Source organism: Choloepus didactylus, chromosome 6 (assembly GCF_015220235.1).
Source record: "Choloepus didactylus isolate mChoDid1 chromosome 6, mChoDid1.pri, whole genome shotgun sequence".
In the NCBI taxonomy this organism is placed as follows: domain Eukaryota; kingdom Metazoa; phylum Chordata; class Mammalia; order Pilosa; family Megalonychidae; genus Choloepus; species Choloepus didactylus.
In genome coordinates, this window is record NC_051312.1 from 31593168 (window position 1) to 31610209 (window position 17042).

The 17042-nt window shown below is 39.5% G+C and overlaps 1 pseudogene; it reads right to left on the reverse strand.

Annotated features, from left to right (window-relative positions):
* Positions 1–2793: 2793 nt before the first annotated feature.
* Positions 2794–15988, reverse strand: LOC119536890 (annotated as a pseudogene).
* Between the last annotated feature and the right edge of the window lie 1054 nt (positions 15989–17042).

Sequence of the window (17042 nt, forward strand, 5' to 3'; positions counted from 1 at the left end):
AGACCTGTGTCTTTCTGTTTTCGGTAGGTAAATACAAAGGTTTGCTTCCTCAGTGTTGGACATGGTTGCTAGAAGTTAGAAGCATTTAAAAATACATCTCAAGAATGGATTTGGCCAAGACTAGTAGAACTGCTTGACTAAACGCCCAAACAAATCATTTTTCCTTTCTGAGTTATTGCTTCCCAATCAGAAAAATCAGAATTCCAACAGCAACTTCTTGGACTTCAGACAGGGACCCTGCAGAAACTAAGTAGCTAGTGCAGATATATCTGTGGAAGCCTTAGAGAGAACTGTCATCTAAGGAAAAGGCATTCGAATGGGAACAAAGGGCACATTTTCTGTTAAGTGGCCTGTCATATCCCATTTCCTTGCCTGTATGGTCTCTAGACAAGGAAAATCTCAGACTTGGCATTTGTAAGGAACAAGAGGGCGATGGAAAGGAAGGGAGAGAATTGTTAGACTTCTTGGCTGGAATTCAGAAACAAATAGTTCCCGAGCCTGGCATTGTCAGGCCAGCGTCAGGACCAGCCCAAGAAGGCAGACAAGGAACATTACCGCTACTGACTTGGCTCCACACACCGTTACTCAACAGAAACGGGTGCGTAAGCAGGATCCTGAAGGATGCAAACGAAATATAAACAATCACTGGGTGCGGACCTGTGGGTGCCTATAGACGCTTTGCCAGACCCGAGATTGCAGTCATACATTTTGACTTATTTAATTTCTAGACATCCGTGCAGGATTTAGGTGATGACAACGGCAATCTAAAACAAAGCTAACATCTGGGCTTTAGAAAAGCATTGGCCTCTGACCTCAAACTGGAGCCTCTAATCAAAGTACTCACCCTTACTCAGGTCAACAAGCATCCTTGCTCTGAGATATGGAAATGACTTACTTGATTTGCCTATAAATATCATTCTGCACCTGCACCAAACTGAAATTTAGCAGGCAAAATGAGGAAGGAGTGATATTTCTAAAACTCTTCCTATTTTTACTCTTTGAAGAGAGAGAACAGGAGAAAATGTAAAGAACTTTCAGGAGAAGATGAAAGGAGAGAATTAAACAGATGGCAAAAATCTCTCGGTTGATATTTATTGTCATTATCGTTTTTACAGAAGACACAAAAATGAAGGTGGGTTGATTGGCACTGCCACAAAGGAAGTAACAGCCCTGAGGTTTTAAGAAAGAACACAATGAGAAGGGAGCATCTGAAATGGATGCAACCTCACAACCATCTAGATCTAAATTAGAATCGACAGTCAAAAATCTGAATCTCTAGTTCCTAAATTGTATTGCGCGCTTTTGCATGAAAAAGCAGCTCCAGATTCTATACAGGCCAATAAAAACTTTTTACTGTATTGGCTCTGTTCTTGTTCTTTACCAAGATGGCTTAACTGCCCCTTTTGAGGCAACCTATGCATCTGGCTCCTTGCTGATGCCCCCAGTTCTACCATTAGAGATTCATTCCTTTGAAATAGATGGTAAACAGACTGTGTATCACATGCCAGTTCCAGTCCACTGATAGCAGCTGTCTGAATCACTGTGTTGAAAACTATTTTGAGGCTCAGTAGGAAAGACTCCCACGGCTGATTAGCATGATTAGCGCTATGGGTTAAGGTAATGTGTGCTGCAGTTCCTGTACCTTTGAGAAGGATAACTTATTAAGCTTTTGTATGTCATCAGCACCTCAGTGGGAATCCACGTCAGATCATTTCCAATTATACCAGAGCTGGTTTTAATAGGTATAGCAATTACATTTTTAGAAGCAAAACTCAGGACATATGGTCCAAGCAAGGATTTTTTTCCCCTGACTTCGCGAATTAAATTATGTGCAAGTCTTTACAAAGATATATATATAAAAAACACATTTCATTAAACATGTAATATATTACAATATATTGAAATTTATGGAAAATATTACATGAAAGATGGAAAAATATCTAGGGTGCATTGTCCTCAAGGAGAAGTCCAGAGCAGTAGAGGCTCATGTCTAAGTGGGAACTGTGGGCTTTCAGGGGCCACAAAGTGTCCTGGTATCTGAAGTCATGGTGGTTTCCTAAGAGGGTAGAAAGAATACTGAAAAGGGAAGTGAAAAGTCACCGATATACTTCACTTATTCTACAATTTTGCTTTTAAAAGAAACTGCTCCCACAGGGCTTTGCTCTGGGGGTTTCCTGGGGAGAAGTTTAAAATTCTAGACACCATGTCAGGACGATTATTAAATATCTACAATGTCATCTTGGCTTCCTGTGAGTTACCAACCTTATTGTGATGTCTACTCTATTTAAACAAGGATCCCCCAGGCCCAAGCATTTTTTTTTTAGAGTAAAACTTTATTTTCATTGATATTTCATTTAATATAATTTCAAATTAGGTCCTTGCTCTAAGAAGAGCAAAACAACAGATATTCTAAGTCTTATAACAGATTGTTTTTCACACTGTTCCTTTGAGTGGGCCATGGGATTTCAGGACCCCCACCCCTGCTGACCACTGACATTTTACCCCTTGAGATTTTACCTATAGATACAGAAAGAGACAACATCATTATACAAGAATCAAATTGTAGGAGGCTATAATAATAATAAGCCCTTGTGTTATATACTTGCCACCTCCATAGGGTTGTAATGATGACAACTAATTTTCCCCCACAAAGTTCAGTGTCAATTTTTGTTTTTGCTTTTAGTAAAATGTCAGAATGTGTGAGAATGCTGCACTTATTTCTCTAACTACATGAAAAATAGTGGAAGTTTGGAGATTTTTAATTTTTCGTTATGAGTCCAAGCTGAGACACATCTATGATTGAGGTGGTCTATTGAATATACTAACTTTGGTGACCATCAGCAAACTGGCTAACGGTCACCACAATTAAGCCCACAGGCATAAATTTTCCAGAGTGGTAGAATCTCATTCCCATAATGCCAGCCAAAGTTCCAAATGTAGCTAGGAAAACCCAAATGTTCTTGGGATCCTAAGACAACTGCTAAGTACCCAGGCCTGCTAGATTCCCAAAGAACAGCCCAGCCACCAGGGAGAAGACACTATCTGCTTTAGCATAGCCAACAATCTCACCAGAAGCAACAGTGCTCCATGGCCAAAGCCAGACCAATGTAAAGGCACTAGTGGGCAAGGTTGCTTCTGAATTGTTCTCTTTCCACTCTGTTCAGTCAGGAGACAACACCAGGCCTCCACCTGGATCAGTGAACAAAAGCAGGCAGTAGCAAAACCTCTTAAATAATTCCCGGGGACCCAAACCACTCTCCCAAGGGTCAGTGCTGGTCCACAAGCCCACACATTTTCTTTTTTTCCAATTCAGTTTTATTGAGATACATTCACATACCCTACAATCGTCCACAGTGTACAATCAATTGTTCACAGTACCATCATATAGTTGTGCATTTATCACCACAATCAATTTTTGAACATTTTCAGTACTCAAATAATAATAATAATAATAATAATAATAATAATAATACAAGTAAAGAAGAACACCCAAAACATCCCACCCTACCACACCCCACCCCGTTATTCATTTAATTTTTGTTCCCATTTTTCTACTCATGTGTCCATACATTAGATAAAGGGAGTGGGAGCCACAAGGTTTTCACAATCACACAGTCACACCAGGTATGCTACATAGTTATACAATTGTCTTCAAAAGTCTAGGCTACTGGGTTGCAGTTCACCAGTTTCAGGTATTTCCTTCTAGCTATTCCAATACACTAAAAACTAAAAAGGGATAGCTATATAACACATAAGAATAAGCTCCAGAATGACCTCTCGACGTCATTTGAAATTTCTCAGCCACTGAAGCTTTATTTTGTTTCATTTCTCTTACTCCTTTTAGTCAAGAAGACTTTCTGAATCTCATGATGCCAGGTCCAGGCTCATCCCCGGGAGTCATATCCCACATTGCCAGGGGATTTACACCCCTCGGAGTCATGTCCCACGTAGGGGAGAGGGCAGTGAGTTTATCTGTGGAGTGCACGAGCCCACACATTTTAAGTCTCTCTATACTGAGGTCAGGTCTACCGTTCAAAGAAATTTTAACTATTTACAAGGTTTGATTTAAGATAAAATAAAGTTCTTACACCAAGTCTACAGTAAGATATATTCAGTGTTTTAAACCCTGAGTTGTAAGGAAAAACACAAGTAAATCTAAACTCTTCAATAAGAAAAGCCCTCCAAAAAAGGACTCCAGCCTCCTCATCTGCTCCTCACCCCAGTTCTCTCCACACTTTCAAGCCATTTGTGGCTGGAATACACTTTCTCCTTTGTATACATATCTCTTTTATAGTAATTACCACATTGTCCTATTATCTGGATTCCTCTTTTGTCTCTCCAGTAAACTGGGGAGAACCTCAGAGGCAAGGAACATAAAATAATTATTCTGTCAACAAATATTTCATGAGCATCTACTCAATGCTAGCCACCATAACAGGCACCAGAGATACAACAGAACACAAGGTACACAAGGTCTTTGACCACACAAAACTCATATTCTAAGGAATCTTTATAACCCCAGTGTCTAGCACATGAGAGGGGGCAAACAAGACTGAAAGAATAAATGAAAGATAAATGAAGCTCCACCAGGAGTTTGAAATTTATTTTTTATGATCAACAGAGCAACACATGGTAAAGGACGATATAAAAAACCTACAGAAATAGAAAATCTTAAGTCTATTGCATTGTGGGTTGTATCCCAAATTGTTGATGGCACTAACAACATGTTGAAAGTTACTACCCAAGAAGCAGGAAATCATGTTCCTAGAACTCAAAAGGAAGTAGAAAATTTCAAAAGTGTTCAATGTGAAATAACACTAACTTCAATTAAAAAAAGAATTACCTAAAAATTAAGCTCCATGTAAATGTAAGTTTATTACTACTAACTTATGACAACGATCCTTGAATTCACTGTGTCTAGATCATGGATACAAAGGTCAAAGGAGGCTCTGTAGTCAGGAGAACATTGTGCACTAACAAATATTTTTAACATATGGAGAAAATGACAAAGTACAGCTGCACAGAATAATGGTCCCACGAGTTGCCACTTGAGAAGAGTATTCTGTAGGTCAAAGACTCTGGAAAACATCCTGCATAAGCCTCTTTAGAGCTTCACAAAGCATACTTTCATATTAATGTCTCTGAAAATTTCTGTAGGAAAGAAATCTGTTTAGCCTTATTTATCATCATTTCCCATTCTTATTTAACCACAGAACTCTTCTTTCAAGAAGTAGCTATTGTGTTACTTTAGGAAAATCTGCTTTAAATTTCAATATACAGTACTGTTCACTTATACACATCCATTGACTGTGATCTGGCAAACCAACTCATTCTAAAAATAGAATGTCAGGTGATAAAAATATTTTTCATATGTAAGTATCTGTAAAAACCTGCTAAACAAGCAATAATCTTGATAACATTTTGTTTCTAAATGAAATCACAATCTAACCAGTAGATGGCACTATGACTCAATTTATCTTTCAATACCATGTACTATAAATGGTTCAAAAGGTATTTGCATTTTCTAGGAATGCATATGTGCATTTATTCATTCACTTAGTCATTCCTCAGACATTTTTAGTTACCTGTGAAGTTCCCAGAACTCTGACGGATATTGGAGTTCAATGCCAACTACTGTAATTTATGGATTTCAAGGAAATTGTAAGATGCATCATCGATTTAACAACCTCTTTTCTGGAAGGAAAAAAAAAAAAAGAAGAAACATGACTATATTAAATTTGCACATTGATTGCATGATACATTCCTATTTTTTTTAACTTTCTATTTTGAAATAATTTCAAACTTACAAGACAGTTGCAAAAATAATATAAACCCTGTACAGAGAACTCCAACATACCTCAACCCCACCCCTGGATACTCAGATCCACCAGTTTTAACATTTTGCCAACTTTACTGCATCATTTCATCTTTTTTATTTTTTAAGAGAACTTGTAAATTTATGGAAAAAACATGCAGAAAATACAAAGTTCCATATACCTCCCAACCCCCCACTCCCCACCCCCTATTATTAACACTTTGTATTAGTTTGGTACATTTGTTACAAATGGTGATAGAATATTATTATAATTGTGCTAACTGTAGTCCATGGATTACATTAAGGTTTTGAGCTGGTTTGGATATATTATGTCCCCCCAAGAAAAAGCCATGATCTTTTAATCCAATCTTGTGGGATATTTGGATTAGGTTATTTCCATGGAGATGTGACACACCCAACTGTGGGTGATAATTTTGAAGAGATTATTTCCATAGAGATGCGGCCTCACCCATTCAGCCTGGGACTTGATTAGTGTGCCTGTAAGAGCTCAGACAGAAGGAGCTTGCTGCTGCAACTTAGAGAGACATTTTGGAGATGGCCATTGAAAGTAGACTTTTGCTAGTCTGGAGTTTGCATGGGAGAAACTAAGAGAACACCCCCAGACGCCTAGAGAGAAACATCTTAGGAGAAAGCCATTTTGAAACCAGAACTGTACCTTCCAGGCTGACAGAGGTTTTCTGGACACCATAGGTGTTCTTCAGTGATGGTGCCCAACTGTTGATGCCTTTGTTTGGACACTTTTATGGCCTTAGCACTATAACTTTGTAACCAAATAAACCCTCTTTATAAAAGCCAATCCATTTCTGGTATTTTGCATAATGGCAGCATTAGCAAACCAGAACAGGTTTTCTGTTTGTGTTGTAGTCCTATGAGGGTTTTTTTTTTTTTTTTTTTATTCTACTAACATATATACAACCTAAAACTTCAAAGCAGTTATACAATAAGTGCTTGTTGTTTAATCTAACCCATTTGTCATAGCAACTCTGGCAAACTAAAAAAAAAAAATCACCTAACTACAAAAAAAATCAGTAATTGAGGGACAAAAAAACTTATAAGACATACAGAAAACAACTAGCTAAATGGCAGAAGTGAAAATTTTCCTTATCAGTAATTACCTTAAATGCAAATGGATTAAACTTTTTTATTAAAATGCAGACATTGACAGATTGGATGTTTACAAAAACCATGATCCATACACTGTCTCTAAGAGACTCATGTTAGATACAAAGGCACAAAGAGACTGAAAATAAAAGGATGGAAAATATATTCCATGAAAATAATAACAAAAAGAGAGCCAGCTGGGTATATTATTCTCAAACAAAATAGACCCTTAAGTCAAAAAATGGTAAAAGAGACAAAGAAAGGCATTATATATATATTTTTTTTCTTCATTAGAGATGTTGTGGGATTATAGAACAATCATGCATAAAATACAGGATTCCCAAATACCACCCTATTATTAACACCTTGCATTGCTGTGGAACCTTTGTTACAATTGATGATAGCACATTTTTATAACAGTACTGTTAATAAAAGTCCATGGTTTAACTTCGGGTTCACTGTTTGTGTAGTGTAGTTCCATGGATTTTTTTTTTATTTATTTTATTACCATATACACAGTCTAACATTTCCCCTTTTACTGAATCACATTCAGTTCTATATTTTGACATTATATATTGACAAAAGGTCCAATCCAGCAAGAAGACATAATTATAAACTTACAGATCTAACAACAGAGCCCCAAAACATATAAAGTAAAATTTGACATAATTGAAGGGAGAAATAGACAGTTCTACAATAATAGTTGAAGACTTAAATACACCACTTTCAACAATTAATAGAACACCTCAACAGAAGATCAAAAGGAAATAGAGGACATAACAACACTATAAACCAATTAGACAGGCATATAGAAAACACTCCACCCAGCCATAGCAGACACGTTCTTTTCAAATGCACATGGATCATTCTCTAGGATAGACCATATGTTAGGGCACAATCAGCTCTTTTTTTTCCCCAATCAACTCTTAATAAATTCTAAAAATTGAAATCATACAAAGTACCTTCTCTGTCTACAATGTAATGGAACCCAAAATCAATAACAGAAGGAAAACTGGAAATTTTACAAATATATGGAAATTAAATAGTGCTCTCTTAAACAATCTATGGGTAAAAGAAGAAATCACAAGGGAAATTAGAAAAAAAAATAGAAATGAATGAAAATGAAAATATAACATACCAAAACTTATTGGATGAAGAAAAGGCAGTGCTTAGAGGAAAAAATAGAGCTGAAAATGCCTACATTAAAAAAGAAGAAATGTCACAAATCAATAACTTAACTTCACACCTAGAGGAACTAGAACAAGAAGAGCAAACTAAACCCAGAGTTAGTAGAGGAAAGTTAATTGTAAAGAGCAGAGATAAATGAAATAGAGACTAGAAAACAGTAGAGAGAATCAATAGAACCCAAAGTTTGTTCTTTGAAAATATCAATAAAATTGACAAACTTTCAGCCAGCCTGACAAAGGAAAAAGGAGAGAAGACACAAATAACTAAAATCATAAACGAAAGTGAGGACATTACTGTTGACTTTACAGAGATAAAAAGGATTATTAGAGCACACTATAAATAATTGTATGCCAACAAATTAGATAATCTAGATGAAATGGACAAATTCCTAGAAACACACAAATTATATAACTTGACTCAAGAAGAAATACAAGAACTGAAAAGACCAATAACAAGTAAACAAATTAAATCTGACATCAAAAACCTCCCAAGGAAGAAAAGTCTAGAACCAGCTGGTTTCAGTGCTGAATTCTACCAAACATTCAAAGAAGAATTAACCAGATCAATACACAAAAATGTGCTGTGTTTTTATACAGTAATGAACAATCTGAAAAGAATATTAGGAAAACAATTCTATTTACAATAGTATCTAAAAGAATAAAATAGCTAGGAATAAATTTAACCAAGGAGGTGAAAGACCCATATACTGAAAACCACAAAACATGGCTGAAAGAAATTAAAGAAGAAGACCTAAATAAATGGAAAGACATCCGTGTTCATAGATTGGAAGATTTAATATTTTTAAGACGTCAATACTATCTAAAACAATCTATAGCATCAATGCACTCACTATCAAAATTCTAGCAGCCTTTTTTTTGCAGAAATGGAAAAGCCAATCCTCAAATTCATATGGAATTTCAAGGGGCCCAAATAGCCAAAATGATCTTGAAAACAAAGAACAAAATTAAAGAACTTACACTTCTTGATTTGAAAACTTACTACAGTCTATATGTTATATTCTATAATTAAAAAAAGAAAAAACATATACCACCTGAGTATCTGTCAGTGGTTGGCAATATTAAATGTGTACCAAGAATTAACATTTCATACTTATACCAGATGTTGGGTATACTGCTTCTCTCTCTGAGCTGTAAAAAAGCTTAATATAGAGAGAAGTTCAAAGAATCCTGAGGGATGTGAGTGGTTCTTAAAGATTATAATGATTGAAAAAGATTGCTTTAAGTCTATATATATCACCACTTCAGATGTCATTTCATATCTCATGTGAAAACAGAATAGGCCTTCTTAAGAGATTTGTGGAATACAATATGCAAAAACAAAAAAAACAAAAAAAACAAACAACAACAACAAAAAACTTACTACAAAGCTACAGGAATTAAAAGGATGGTACTGGAATAAGGATAGACATATAGACCAATGGAATAGAACCAAGCATTCACAAACCCATATATCTATGGCCAGTTGCTTTTCAACAAGGGCACAAGTCCATTCAATAAGAAAAGATTAGTCTCTTCAACAAATGGTGCTTGTGCAAATGGAAATCAACATGCAAAAGAATAAATTTGGACTCCTATCTCTCACTGTATACAAAAATTAACTCAAAATGCATCAAAGGGTCCTGGGAAGATGGAGGCATAGAGAGTTGTGGAATTTATTTAGTCCCCTGGACCAACTAATAAAAAACCAGGAACAGCTAGTAAATAATCAGGAACAACTGCTGGGGAACAATCGTGACTGTCCACACATCATACACCAACCTGGATTGGGTGGAATGGCTGAGAGAGCTGCATGAAAACTATAAGTAAAAACTGCGGAACCATGGTGGGAGCCCCGTCCCCCGACAGCAGGCTGAGCTGCAAGATCTCACTGTGGGAGAAAGCAGCATTCCCAGAGATAGTGAATATAGTGCAACCTAACTCCAACTGGGGTTTTAATTAATAAATTTGGACTGCTGAATACAAGCTACAAACATAGACAAACCCCTAACAAGCAGCAAAGTACCCTGAGGTCGCTCCTAGTGGAGAGGTGGTGGAGCTGATGGGAAAAAAATTAATTAAAAAAAAAATACAGAGGCTTTTAGAGATGACTGAACTTAGAGAGCCAGAAAACACCTGTGCTCTGGGAAAGGGAGCCCAGAAGACCGGATGCTCTCTCTGACTGGCGGGCAAAACTGGGGGGCCATGGACTGGCTCTAAAAATGGGGCTTTCTTTCCCTTTTTCTCTTTCTTAACCTCAGTGGTTCAGTGGAGAAAGCCTCAGCCATTTTCATTTTGCAGCACTCTGACCAAGACAGGGGTGGAGTTAACAGAGTCAGAGAGACAAAGGAGTAATTCAAGTGCAGAAGATAACTCCCTAGGGGGTGTGTCTTCCCTAAGAGGAAGGAGGTGGGGCCCAGCTCTAGTGCCTACCCTCCCTTCAGAACTCAGACCCCAGAGCCTGGGGGAAAACAGTCAAAGCAGAAACAACCTAAGCTGAGAATTAAAGGGACCACACCTCTTTACACCAGTTGGGAGTGACAGGCTGACAGGCACCATCTATTGGGCAGGTTAGGAAAAGCACAGTAGCTAGAGGCCTCACAGGAAAGTCTGTCAATCTTCTAAGACACACCCTCAGAGAAACTTAACACTGAATATAGCCCTATTCTGAGACTTGAACCCATTCTGGTCTGGGAAAATCTGATTGGGGTATTCAAGGAAACCAGACATCTAGACAACAGAAAACTACAAATTACACTAGGAAAAATGAAGATATGTCCCAGTCAAAGGAACAAGCTTACACGTCAATTGAGATACAGTTGAGATATTGTTTCACTTTAATGAAACAATCAATTAAAGATTTTCAAATACATATGCTAAATCAATTCAAAAACCAAGTCAATGAGTTCAGGGAAGATATGGAAAAAGAGATGAAGATATAAAGAAAACACTGGGCAAACACAAGGTAGAAATTGAAAGTTTGAAAATCAACTGGCAGAATCTATGGAAATGAAAGGCACAGCACAAGAGATGAAAAACACAATGGAGACGTAAAACAGCAGATTTCAAGAGGCAGAAGAAATCATTCAGGAATAGGAGAACAAGACACCTGAAATCCTACACACAAAAGAACAGGAAAAAGAATGGAAAAATCCGAGCAACATCTCAGGGAATTGCATGACAACATGAAGCACATGAATGTCATGGGTGCCCCAGAAGGAGAAGGGAAAAGGGACAGAAGCAATAATAGAGGAAATAATCAATGAAAATTTCCCATATCTTATGAAAGACATAAAATTACAGATCCAAGAAGCACAGAATACCCCAAACAGAATAGATCTGAATAGACCCACACCAAGACACTTAATAATCAGATTATTAAACGTCAAAGACAAAGAGAGAATCCGGAAAACAGCAAGAGAAAAGTGATCCATCACATACAAAGGAAGCTTGAGAAGACTATGTGCATATTTCTCAGTAGAAACCATGGAGGCAAGAAGGAAGTGGTGTGTGATGGTTAGGTTCATGTGTCAACTTGGCCAGGTCATGATGCCCAGGTGTCTGGTCAAGCAAGAACTGGCCTAACCATTACTGCAAGGACATCTGTGGCTGGTTAATAAACCAGAAGGCTGGTTTATTAAATCATCAGTCAATTGGCTGCAGCTGTGACTGATTACATCAACAAAGGGTGTGTCTTCCACAATGAAAGAATTCAATCAGCTGGATTTAATCCAATCAGCTGAAGACTTTTAAGTGAGACAGATAGAGGACCTTCACTTCTTCTTCAGCTAACTAGCAAAGCATTTCCTGAGGAGTTCATCAAAGTTGCCAGTTCATTCCTGAGGAGTTCATCAAATACATTCATCGATGTTGCCAATTCGCTGCCTGAGGAGTTCATCGAACATCTTCATTGAAGTTGCCAGTTTGCTGCCTGCCCTACAGAATTTGGACTCATGCATACCCACAGTTGTGTGAGACACTTTTATAAAATCTTATATTTATATATATATCTTGTTGATTCTGTTTCCCTAGAGAACCCTAACTAGTACAACTTGGTACCAGGAGTGGTTCTTGAGAAACAGAATCCTAAAAAGGGCTTTTACAATTGGTTTTCTACTCTGATTAGATTCAAAGGCATAATGACTCCATTTTCAATAATTGAGATGGCACTGACAGTTCATGGGGTGATTTGGCAATGGAGATATGCAAAATATCACCATTTGATTCTCCTAATCATACTCTTGTATGAAGCAAGGCTCTGGGTGACAGTGTTTTTGACACTTTAACAGAGTTTTGCAGTTAAGAGGTATAATGATGTCAGCTGGTTGCTCTTAGATACGCTGGATAAAGTTATAAGAGAAAGGGATGAGCTAAGAGCTTCAAATTTAAAACTTAAGTGTCAGATGACAGGTGTAAAAGTTTCTATGTGTGCCCTGAAAGAAAATTTTATTTCCTATGGCTGCAGAATTGAGATTTCTGAAAACCAAACCCAGAGTCTCATTGTGCGAGTAGCAGATTTACAACATTAAAATCCCAACCTTGCAGGGTGTCTGCTCTTAAAGTAAAGGCATTTATTGGAAAAGAATGGGATCCTGAAACTTGGGATGGGGACATATGGATTGATAATAATGGCAGTGAGAACACTGGAACCCTGGATTCTGCTGAGTCTTTGTTAGATATACCTGTAGTGGTCTGTCCTGAAGAAACACCCCCCCCACACACACCCAGTCTGCCCTGAGGAGGGAGCTACCCAACCTCCAGCTTGCTTTGAGGAAACAGCTTCCAAACCTCCAGTCTGCCCTGAGGAGCCTGCCATCCAACCGCCACATAAAGAGATTAATCCTTCAGTGCCTGCTAAACCTGTAATCACCTCCCCTGAGGAATCAGCCCACACTCCTCTGTCTGGAGAGATTAATGCTGTTTCACCAGATGAAACTGCAACAGAATGTCCTGAGGTAAATGGCTTGAGGGATACTTCTAATTCTTTTCATGACCCACCCACACCACCAGTCTTCACTTCAAGACCTATAACTAGGCTAAAGCCCCAACAGGCCCCAAAGAGTGAGGAACAAACTGTGACCCATGAGGAAGTATGCTACAATCCAAAAGAATTGTATGAGTTTTCCAACTTACACAGACAGAAATCAGGGGAATATGTGTGGGAATGGATATTAAGGGTGTGGGATAATGGTGAAAGGAATATAAAGTTGGATCAGGCTGAATTTACTGATACGGGCCCACTAAGCAGAGACACTGCACTCAATTTGTAGCTCAAGGGGTTAGAAAGAGAGTTAACAGTGTATTTGGGTGGTTGGTTGAAACATGGATCAAAAGGTGACCAACATTACCTGAGGTTGAAATGCTAGAACTGCCCTGGTATAATATAGAGAACGGGATCCAAAGGCTTAGAGAGATTAGAATGTTAGAATGGATTTATCATGGAAAACCTGCTCACACACCCCTGGAATGTCCAGAGGACACACCTTTTACCAGAACTGTGAGGAATAAATTTGTGAAACTAGCTCCATTATCCTTGAAGAGCTCAGTAGTTGCCTTTCTCTGCAGGTCAGATATTACTGTGAGAACTGCTGTCACTGAGCTGGAATCCTTAAACACAGTGGGGATAATTAGATCCCAAGTTGGCAGAAGCCATGTGGCAGCAGTTAATTGGCAAAGACAAGGTGAGCATGGCTACCATAATGGAAAACAGGCTCAAGGCAGCAGTCAAAATAATCTGACTTGCCGAGACTTATGGCATTGGCTAGTAGATCATGGAGGAGCACCTAGCAATAAAATAGATGGGAAGTCTATTAAATTCTTGTTTGAGCTGTATAAGCAGAATTCTAGGTCAAGTGAACAAAAGTCTACCTTGAATTACAAAAACAGAGAGTCATGACCCCTTAATCAATTCCCAGGCTTGAGACAGTTTACAGATCCAGAGCCCCTTGAATGAGGAGAAGGCCAGGCATACCCTTGGGGAAGGACCCTGTTATACTGCCAAAAACTTATACTGTTAATATTCCTCCCAGCCTTCCACAGGGAGACCTACAGCCTTTTACCAGGGTAACTGTGCATTGGGGAAAAGGAAATGATCAGATCAGCACATGCCCTGGTACCTGGTATGCAGCAACTAATTTGGCAAATGCTTTTTTCTCAATAGTTGTTAGTAAAGACCACCAGAAACAGTTTGCATTTAGCTGGCAAGGCCATCATATACATTCACTATGCTACCTCAGAGGTATATCAACTCTCCAGCCCTATGTCATAATATTGTCCACAGGGTCCTTGATCATTTCTCCCTCCCACAAGGCATCATACTGGGCCATTATATTGATGATATCATGTTGATTGGACCTAGTGAGAAAGAAGTAGCAATGACTCTAGATTTGTTGGTGAGGTATTTGCGTGGCAGGGGATAGGAGATAAATCCAACAAAAAGAGAGGGGCCTTCCACCTCAGTAAAATTTTTAGGTGTCCAGTGGTGTGGGGCAAGTCGAGATATCCCTTCTAAGGTGAAGGATAAGCTGTTGCATCTGGCCCCTCCTATGACCAAAAAAGAGGCACAACACTTAGCTGGCCTCTTTGGATTTTGGAGATAACATGTTCCTCATTTGGATGTGATACTCCAGCCCATTTACCAAGTGACCAGAAAAGCTTCTAGTTTTGAGTGGGGACGAGAGCAAGATGAGGCTCTGTGACAGGACTAGGCTGCTGTGCTATTGCTCTGCCACTTATGATCCAGCTGATCCAATGGTGCTGGAAGTGTCAGTGGCAAATAGAGATGCTGTTTGGAGCCTTTGGCAGGCTCCTATAGGAGAATCACAATGCAAGCACTTAGAATTTTGGAGTAAAGCCTTACCACACTCTGCAGATAACTACTCTACATTTGAGAAACAGCTTTTGTCCTGCTATTGGGCCTTAGTAGAGACAGAATACTTAACCATGGGCCACCAAGTTACCATGAGACCTGAATTACCTATCATGAGCTGAGTATTGTCCAACCCACCAAGCCATAAAGCTGGGTAGGCACAGCAGCACTACATCATAAAATGGAAATGGTATTTATGAGATACAGCTTGAGCAGTTCCTGAAGGCACAAGTAATTTACATGAGGAAGTGGCCCAAATGCCCCTGGCCCCCACTCCTGCCACCAAATCTTCTCTTCCCCAGCCCACAGCTATGGCATCTTGGGGAGTTCCTTACAATCAGTTAACTGAGGAGGAGAAAACTTGGGCCTGGTTTACAGATGGTTCTGCACAATATGCAGGCACCAGCTGAAAGTGGACAGCTGCAGCACTGCAGCCTCTTTCTGGGATGTCCCTGAAGGACAGTGATGAGGGGAAATCCACCAGGTGGGCAGAACTTTGAGCAGTGCACCTGGTTGTTCACTTTGCTTGGAAGGAGAACTGGCCAGATATGAGTTTGTATACTGATTCATGGGCTGGTGCTAATGGTTTGGGTAGATGGTCAGGGACTTGGAAGGAACATGATTGGAAAATTGGTGACAAAGAAGTCTGGGGAAGAGATATGTGGATAGACCTTTCTGAGTGGGCAAAAAATATGAAGATGTTAGTGTCCTATGTGTGTGAATGCTCACCAGAGGGTGACTTCAGCAGAAGATTTTAATAATCAAGTAGATAAGGTGACCCATTTGCTGGATACCAATCAGCCTCTTTCTCCAGCCACTCCGGTCATTGCCCAAAGGGCTCATGAACAAAGTAAGTGGTCATGGTTGTAGGGATGGAGGTCATGCAGGGGCTCAGCAACATGGACTTCCACTCACCAAGGCTGACCTCGCCACAGCCACTGCTGAGTGCCCAATCTGCCAGCAGCAGAGACTCACACTCAGTCCCTGGTATGGCGCCATTCCCTGAGGTGATCAGCCTGCTACCTGCTGGCAGGCTGATTACATTGGATCACTTCCATCATGGAAGGGGCAGCGCTTTGTTCTCACTGGAATAGATACATACTCAGGATATGGGTTTGCCTTCCTTCCATGCAATGCTTCTGCCAAAACTACCATCCATGGACTTAAGGAATGCCTTATCCACCATCATGGTATTCCATACAGAATTGCTTCTGACCAAGGAACCCACTTCACAGCAAATGAAGTGAGGGAATGGGCACATGCTCATGGAATTCTCTGGTCTTCTATGTTCCCCATCATCCAGAGGCAGCTGGGTTGAGAGAATGGTGGAATGGCCTATTGAAAACTCAATTATGGTGCCAACTAGGTGGCAATATCTTGCAGGGGTGGGGAAGTGTTCTCCAGGAGGCTGTGTATGCTCTGAATCAGCATCCACTCTATGGTGCTGTTTCTCCCATAACCAGGATTCATGGGTCCAGGAATCAAGGAGTGGAAACAGGAGTGGCACCACTCACTATCACTCCTAGTGATCCATTAGGAAAATTTTTGCTTCCTGTCCCTGCAAGCTTAAGCTCTGCTGGTCTACAAGTCTTTGTTCCAAAACGAGGAGTGCTTCCACCAGGAAACATAACAATAATTCCATTGAACTGGAAGTTAAGATTGCCACCTGGCCACTTTGGGCTTCTTATGCCTTTGAATCAACAGGCAAGGAAGGGGATTACTGTACAGGCTGGGGTGATTGATCCTGACTATCAAGGGGAAATAGCACTGCAACTACACAATGGAGGTAAAGAAGAGTTTTCCTGGAATACAGAAGATCCCCTAGGGCATCTCTTAGTACTTCCATGCCCTGTGATTAAAGTCAATGGAAAACTGCAACAACCCAATCGAGAGAGGACTACCAATGGCCAAGAAACTTCAGGAATGAACGTTTGGGTCACCCCACCAGGCAAAGAACCACAGCCAGCTGAAGTGCTTGCTGAGGGTAGAAGGAACATGGAATGGTTAGTAGAAGAAGGTAGTGATAAATATGAACTATGATTATGTGACCAGT